Genomic DNA, 7,472 nt, shown 5'->3' on the forward strand with positions numbered 1-7,472 from the left:
CAGTTGTAATAAGTGTGCCAGTCTGATGGGTGTTCTTAATAATAGGCGAGGCTATGTATATGTCAGGGCAGATGGGGATATGGTACATTGTTGTAACTTCTGCTGAATACTGCTGTAAACCTAAAACCGCTATAAAAACAAAGTCTATTTTCTTAAAAAGTTATGAACTCACAAAAGGCGGATTGAATATAAAAACAATTATGCAGCTTAAAAAGCCAGACCAATCCCTGCCATAGTGTTAATATCTTCTTGTTTACTGATTCAATTTGTTTAAACTTCTAGAAGATACAAAATAATCTCTAATGGGAGAAGCAAGATCAGTATTTGCTTATTGATGAAGAAAGATGATGGAGGAGCAGATGAGACAGATTATAAAGAAGCACAGAGAAATAATTAGAGTTGATAGATGTGTTCATTATCCTGATTGTGGTGATAATTCTTTAGCAATATACATATGTCCACACTTACTAAATTTTACACTTTAAATATGTGAAAGACATATTGTGTTTTAATAATATCTGAAAAAGATGTTTTAATACATTTTTAAAAGCAGACTCAATAGTATCATTGGATTTTAATACGACAGAAAAAATGGTGAAAGTTATCATCATGGAACGGTTCATAATATCATGTAGACTTATGAGCATTTGTCTTGAATATGAATGCCATCTGTCATTTGCATATTAGAGGGAAGGAACTGGAACCTGTTTCAGACTATGCTTGAAGTTGAAACCATACACAAGATAAGACATGGTTCTTTTACTTCAAATTCTCATAGGAATTGCAGACAACAGAACTCATCAGTCTCCATCTCAAATTGTGAATTTCTAAAGGAACACAGTATTCTAGACTCATAAACTATTAGAGATGAAAGCAACTTAAGTTCACATAGTCATACATACCTTGCCATGTTCGGAAGATAGGATTTTCTAGACAGGCCACAGTAAATTCACAAGAGTACACATAAATATATTGGCATAGTTGGAACTAAAACTCACCTCTCTGGCTCCCAGCCCAGAATTGTCTCCATTACATCAGTGCATCATTTCCCTTTTGCTAAACACCACACCCTAATCATAGTCAATGGTCCCTATATTTGCTTACCAACTGATGATCCTAATTGACAAAATGTACCAAAGGAGGCCCTCCAAATTATACTCTGTTCAAAAGGTTGAGGGGCAAATAGTTCACAAGGATAAGAAATAATGGGAAATCATGGATTTTCTTTTTAATTCCTTTTTTTCTCTTTGAGATTAGACATATTTACATATAAATATTTGAAAATGAACAAACAAACAATGAAGAACTATTTCTCTACATACAATAAGAAAGATTAATGTGCACTGTGGTGGGAAAAAATCCAGAATGAATTGCTAAAATGTCAATTTATGAATTAAAACTATTAGTAGAGATTAAATCAGTCTGATGAACAATCAGTGGGAGACTTTTGAGAAGCTCTATGCTATTTATAGTAACGGCTCTGAAGCTTTGCTGTTCATTTATATTAGGTAACAAAATTACTACTGCAACAGAAGTACTTTATAGGATCTATGGCACTTGGCAGCAAAAGAGAATTGGTTCCAAGCCAAGGAAATGACAGCACAGTATAGCTGGTGCTGACTTGAAGGAAGGAAAAAAAAAAAGAAGAATGGATAATAATAGATGCATATGGGCAGTGAAGAAAAGTGCAATCAGCTCAGATTAATTACAAGTTCAGTACATGTGCAAGGGACAAATTTCGAAGGAGATTGAGATAAAAAGGGACAGGCATTTAAGTTGGCTGTAGGGAATGGACAAATTTATACCAAAAAAAAAGAAAGAAAAAGAAAAGCCTCTAAATTCACATCAGCAAAGACAAAAGACCTGTCATAACAGACATATCATGAATAGTTCTGTAAGCAGGAAGAAGTAATCAAAGTAATCACAGTCCCTGGCACATGGAGAAACATTTAATCTGCCCAAGGGAATTACTTTTAGTTCTTGTTATATATGATGTTCATTTTTCATAGGTCATTTTGGAAAAGTTATCATAGTGAACAGGATAGTGATGACTTATTGAGAAAACAAATGCTAAAAACAGTTAATACTAATATAAGCTACGAACTTTAATTTCTAATACAGCCATACTCTCATATTCCGAGGTCATATATTCACCAAATTCATCCTTCTAGATCACAGTCCATACTTATTAGGATGAAGAAAAGGAAACCAACCAATCTATTTAGCCAAAATCAATAGCACAAAATACAAGAACTTTGATTACATGAAAGATCTTCATCCAGAGCACGACTATTATTTTAGATGTGATTTTATTAATATTGTGTTCTCTAAGGCAGATACGTAGCAGCAAGTTCTACAGGGGGAAGAACTGATAAATATAGTTTAAGAGCAGAAAAATGTGTATAAAACCATATAAGCTGAGAAAGATTCACAACAATTATGAATATAGACAAAAAATCTTAGCAGAGGCCAATTAATATAGAATAAAAACGTACATTTCCACACCTCAATCAATCATGATGCCATCACATGCTATTATTATACAAGATGATTTATGTTCAGGGTGATGACTCAGTCATCGAATGAATAAAAAATCATCTTCTGTGTACTCCACAGCAAAGCCAGGAAAGTGAAAAGTACATTATAGAAAAGGCTCCATGCAAGATTATTAAACTGAAAAAATTATTGCCTTAAGTATAGAATTATCTGGAAAATTCCCTTATGTGAAGCACCTCATTGGTAATGAGGTATTTTCTACACAGGCCATAGTAAATTCACCAGAGGAAAAAAGAAATATATATTAGTCATATCTCTTTTGCATGGAAGTGAGAAGAAACCCAAATAAAATGATTAAATAATTTTTGACCCACATACCTGAAAAGTATAGTGGTAGGTTTCTGTTCAAATATGGCTGGACAGAGGTAGGTAGAATTACCAGGAGTCTATTTTTGTTAATCTCTTGACTCAGTTTCTTTAACTTTTTATGTCAAAATACATTTAGAAGTTACAGGAATGTTGGGAATTATTAGTCCGTTCTCACATTGCTAATACCCGAGACTGGGTGGTTTATAAAGAAAAAGAGGTTTAATGGACTTACAGTTCCACATGTCTAAGGAGGCCTCATAATACACGGTGGCAGAGAAAAGAGTGTGTGCAAGGGAACTCTGATTTATAAAACCATCAGATCTCATGAGATTTATTCACTACCAGGAGAACAGTATGGGGGAATCTGCCCCCATGATTCAATTATCTCCAACTGGCCCCACCTTTGACATGTGGGGATTATTAAAATTCAAGGTGAGATTTGGGTGGGGACACAGCCAAACCATATCAGGAATAGATTACAAAGAGTTCATATATATTCTTTCCTCAGTTTTCTCTACTGTTAAAAATTTAGATAGCTGTAATTTTAAAACCAGGAAATTAACATTGTTACTACACTACTATTAAAGTACAGATCTTATTTGAATTTCATCAGGTAGTTTTTTTCCTGAAAGTCTTTTTTTCTTTTCTAAGATCCAATCAAAGCTGCCACATTGCATTTAATGTTGTGTCTTTTTAGTCTCTTTCTATTTGTAACAATTCCACAATCTTTTCTCACCTTTCATTATCTTGGTACTTTTTATAAGTACTGGTCCATTATTCTGTAGATGTGCCTCAATTTGACTGTCTGATGTTTCTTTACGATTAGACTGAGGTTTTGCTCTTTTGGCACAAATTACAGAAGTAATTATTTTTCCCCTCTAAGTACGTATTATTGGGGGAACATAGTGCCAATATATATTATTTCTGTCAATATTAACCTTGATTACTTGGTTAAGGTTTCTCTAACAAGTTTTTCCATTGTAAAATTAATATTTTTCCCCTTTGTAGTTAATAAATAACTACAGGGAGACACTTTGAGACTATGTTAATGTCATTTTTCTCCTCAAACTTTCACTCAATGATTTTAACATCTATTGGTGAATATTGACAGTGTAAACCAAAAAGCATCTGAGACAGGAATCAATCAATTTAGAAGTTTATTTTGCCAAGGTTAAAGACATCCCTGGAAGAAAAGAACACAAAATCACTGAAACAGTCTGTGGTCTGTGACTCAATCAATTTAGAAGTTTATTTTGCCAAGGTTAAAGACATGCCTGGAAGAAAAGAACACAAAATCACAGAAACAGTCTGTGGTCTGTGACTTTCTCCAAAGATGAATTTGAGAACGTCAATATTTAAAGAGGAAAAGTGGGCTGGAGGGGAAGGAGGGAGTGTATGGTAATCCACAAGTGCAATAGAAAGGGAGTAGGCCGGGGGAATAGTCAATTATATATTCCTCTCTTCCTCAGTAAATTGGTACTTTACATAAGATAGGGCAAACACAGAGTAGTTACCTGTGGAGAGATTTAACCTTTAACCTGGAGCTATCTGCTTAGCAACAAAAGGAAAAGCAGTTTCTTGTGTGACTCAGTTTTTAGCTTACTTTTTTCCTTTAGGCATAGTGAATTATTTCCCATGTTTTTATTTTCCTTTCAAAACTGCAACAATTATTCTGTGATGTTTGCCTCAGCAATGTTTTTTCTGCCCTAGATTCATTTTCAGAAAGACATTGCTGAAGAAACAGTGACGGAAAGTAGCTCTAGACTTTAGTTTAATCAGCTTAGCAATCCCAATAAAAAGATCGCACCTTTTTCCCCAGTTACAATAGTGCTACCAATGGTTTCCTTGTGGGGGCATGTACTATACAGTGTTAACTTGGTTGCCATAGCCAAAGGGAAGGCCACTGTCATAGACAAGGCCTGGCTTATGTTCCTCTTTCTCAAGTTGGGGGCTGGGGTTGTCGCACTGAAACCACACAAAATGAGAATGGAGAGAAGACTTCTTAGGTTAAAAAGAAAACACCAAAAATAGTGATACAAAATTTGACACAGGTCAAATCAACAAATATCCACTGCACTATGATATAAATTATTATTCCTGATGTGGCCTAAGATCTAAGTTTGTAAAAAACAATTATTGAAACCCATTAGTATCCAAAAATATAAGCATTTAACTTTACCTTATTATCACAATGTGGAAGAATGCAAGTTCTTGGTCACCTATTTTAGTGTTTCCCAACCTTTACAGTAGCTGTAATTTAAGATTTCTTTCTTCTCTGTCCTTCATAGAAACAGAAAAAATAGCCATAATTTTTCTTACCGTTAAAATAGATCATTAGTAAAATGCATGGCACATAGATAACTGGTCAAAAATGGCATTGTTATTATTGTTATAAGTATTATTAATATATTAAACTTGATATATATTTATGAAGAGCCTGTTTTATATAAGATAATAATAGATTATAGAAAACTGAAATAAGAAAGGATACCTGATTATAAATAGTACAATCAATAGTATGAGAGAAAAAATATGTAGAAAACTCTAATACCAGGTAGAATGTAGCAAGTTTCTATAATAGATGCATAAGTACAATGGTTAAATACATGTTTATGTGTTTTAAATATTAAGTATCTCCTTAATCTTTTCTTCTTTAGGCAAAACAAAACAAACAAAACCCAAAGGACCACCTTTTCAACTGGCTTTCCTCAAAAGATTAGCTCCCAGACACATTTAACTTAGGATATAAATTGGATGTCACATTAACCAGCAACTGAATAAGCAGAGCAAAGGACACTTGACTTCATTATTTTCAATATTTTAAATAAAAAGACTTAAAAATTATAACAAACATTTCAATCAGAGTGTTATTTTCCAGATTTAATACTATAGTCCCTTTATGAAAAACAGAAGACCTTCCCTGCATTTTTTCTATACACACAAAAAATCAGATTATTTCATTTCTTTTACACAAAAGGCTTTGTAGTTTAGAAATAGCTTTTGAATTAAATGACCAGATTGTTGCTAAGCAACAGTGTAAAACAATTCTTAGATATGGAGACATGTCTAAAGTATAAGCATGTAAGGCCTATGGCAAGTCTGGCATTTTGTGGACTCGGCTCATATTATTTGCAAAAATAAATATTTCTATATTATCTTTCAAAAATGGTTAGGTGTGTGTCAGCTGGTGTATTCAGAGAAAGTGGATGGATTGAGGATGAAATGGAAAGCAAAATCTCAACCACTATTGGGTTAATTTTAATTTTTCAGTTCCATTTTGGCCCTGTTTACCTGCCAAGATATAAAATGTTTTTAATTACTTTTGGTTTCTTTGTTGTAACTCGTGAAGCATTTCTAAGACAACTATTCAGATATTCTGGATTAATGGCCCTGTTCTGGAAATAAGTTCTTTTACAGACAATATTTCTGGAAAAATATGTTAAGAAGCTATCCTCTGACTTGATAACATGTATTTCAATGTATAAATTATTGTGTAGTAAATGTAATTTTATTATGAAGGTACAGCAGTAAAAATTCAGTAATTTATTATATAAAAAATGTCAGGTTTTGCTAATACTGCAAAAACCAGTAACACAATTGTCACTTCTTTCTTTCTTTTTCAGTGCTTTTGGAGGTTATATTTGTCACTTCTTAAGCTAAAGGAAAAGACCCACTTTTCATATAAAGTTGTAAGTAGTAAATATGCTCTTTTGAAACGAGAGAAAGATGCCCTTGCCTATGAAAACGCTGCCCTACTTTTGCAGAAGTAGCTGTATCATAGAGTGAATGTGGCAACTGATATGGCCATCACTGTGAAGAGCTGGGTACATACACCAGCCTCAGGACACCCCCTGCAGTCCCAACTTGGGAATGTAAAACTCAGCTATTGCAAGTAAACCATTTCTGCTTCATTCACATAAGAACATTTCCTTCACAAAACTCACATGGACAAGACAAAATAAGAACTTACCTAAGAAAAAAAAAATGTCTTTGGTTAATTACCGTGCTAAGCTACTTTCTGCAGAGGTTAAGTGCTGTAGACATTAGGATCAGGAAAAACCAAGAAACAAACAATTGTGAGTAAATTTTTCTCTAGGAGACAAGGAAAGGAATTTGTTCAGCTCCTGAGAGATAAATGTATGAAGACAAAGACAGAACAGCAAGAAAGTCAGAAAAACCAGAGAGATGGTGTGTAACAGGAGGCTTTTAAGAAGCATCCAATAGCAACTGTCTCCTTTCTAGTTATTTCTATTACTTCAACCTTACCTCCCCCAAATCCAGCACCTCATTATGATATCCTTCCCAATCAATCTTCTATGGAACTACTTTAGTTATGAGTGTTTTCCTGTAGGATATTTCCCTGTAAGTCTTGCGAATGGGGTAAGTTGGGCACGGTGAGACACGGCATGTGCAGAAACCTGAGCTCAAGGGTAGAGAAATGGTAACCACAGAAGCCCCAATAAATTCATGCAGCACTTGGAAAAAGGGCTTATATTTCCACAGATCATGGAATTGGAGGTTTGAACCTATCTCAAGTGACTTCAAAGGAGCATGAGACTCTACCCAGAGAATATCTAGCATATTGATATAAAGGTTGAATATGCCTT

The 7,472-nt window shown here is 34.0% G+C and overlaps 1 long non-coding RNA gene across 1 annotated transcript in view; it reads left to right on the forward strand.

The window, feature by feature from the left end:
* LOC104662095 overlaps positions 1 to 7,190 on the forward strand; it is a 32,306-nt gene extending 25,116 nt beyond the window's left edge. Inside the window, exon 3 of the long non-coding RNA XR_747940.2 lies at positions 6,489 to 7,190. This is a non-coding gene — a long non-coding RNA (uncharacterized LOC104662095). The remainder of the gene's footprint in view (positions 1 to 6,488) is intronic.
* Positions 7,191 to 7,472: the final 282 nt, after the last annotated feature.

This window comes from Rhinopithecus roxellana, chromosome 10 (genome assembly GCF_007565055.1).
Source record: "Rhinopithecus roxellana isolate Shanxi Qingling chromosome 10, ASM756505v1, whole genome shotgun sequence".
Taxonomy (NCBI): Eukaryota; Metazoa; Chordata; class Mammalia; order Primates; family Cercopithecidae; genus Rhinopithecus; species Rhinopithecus roxellana.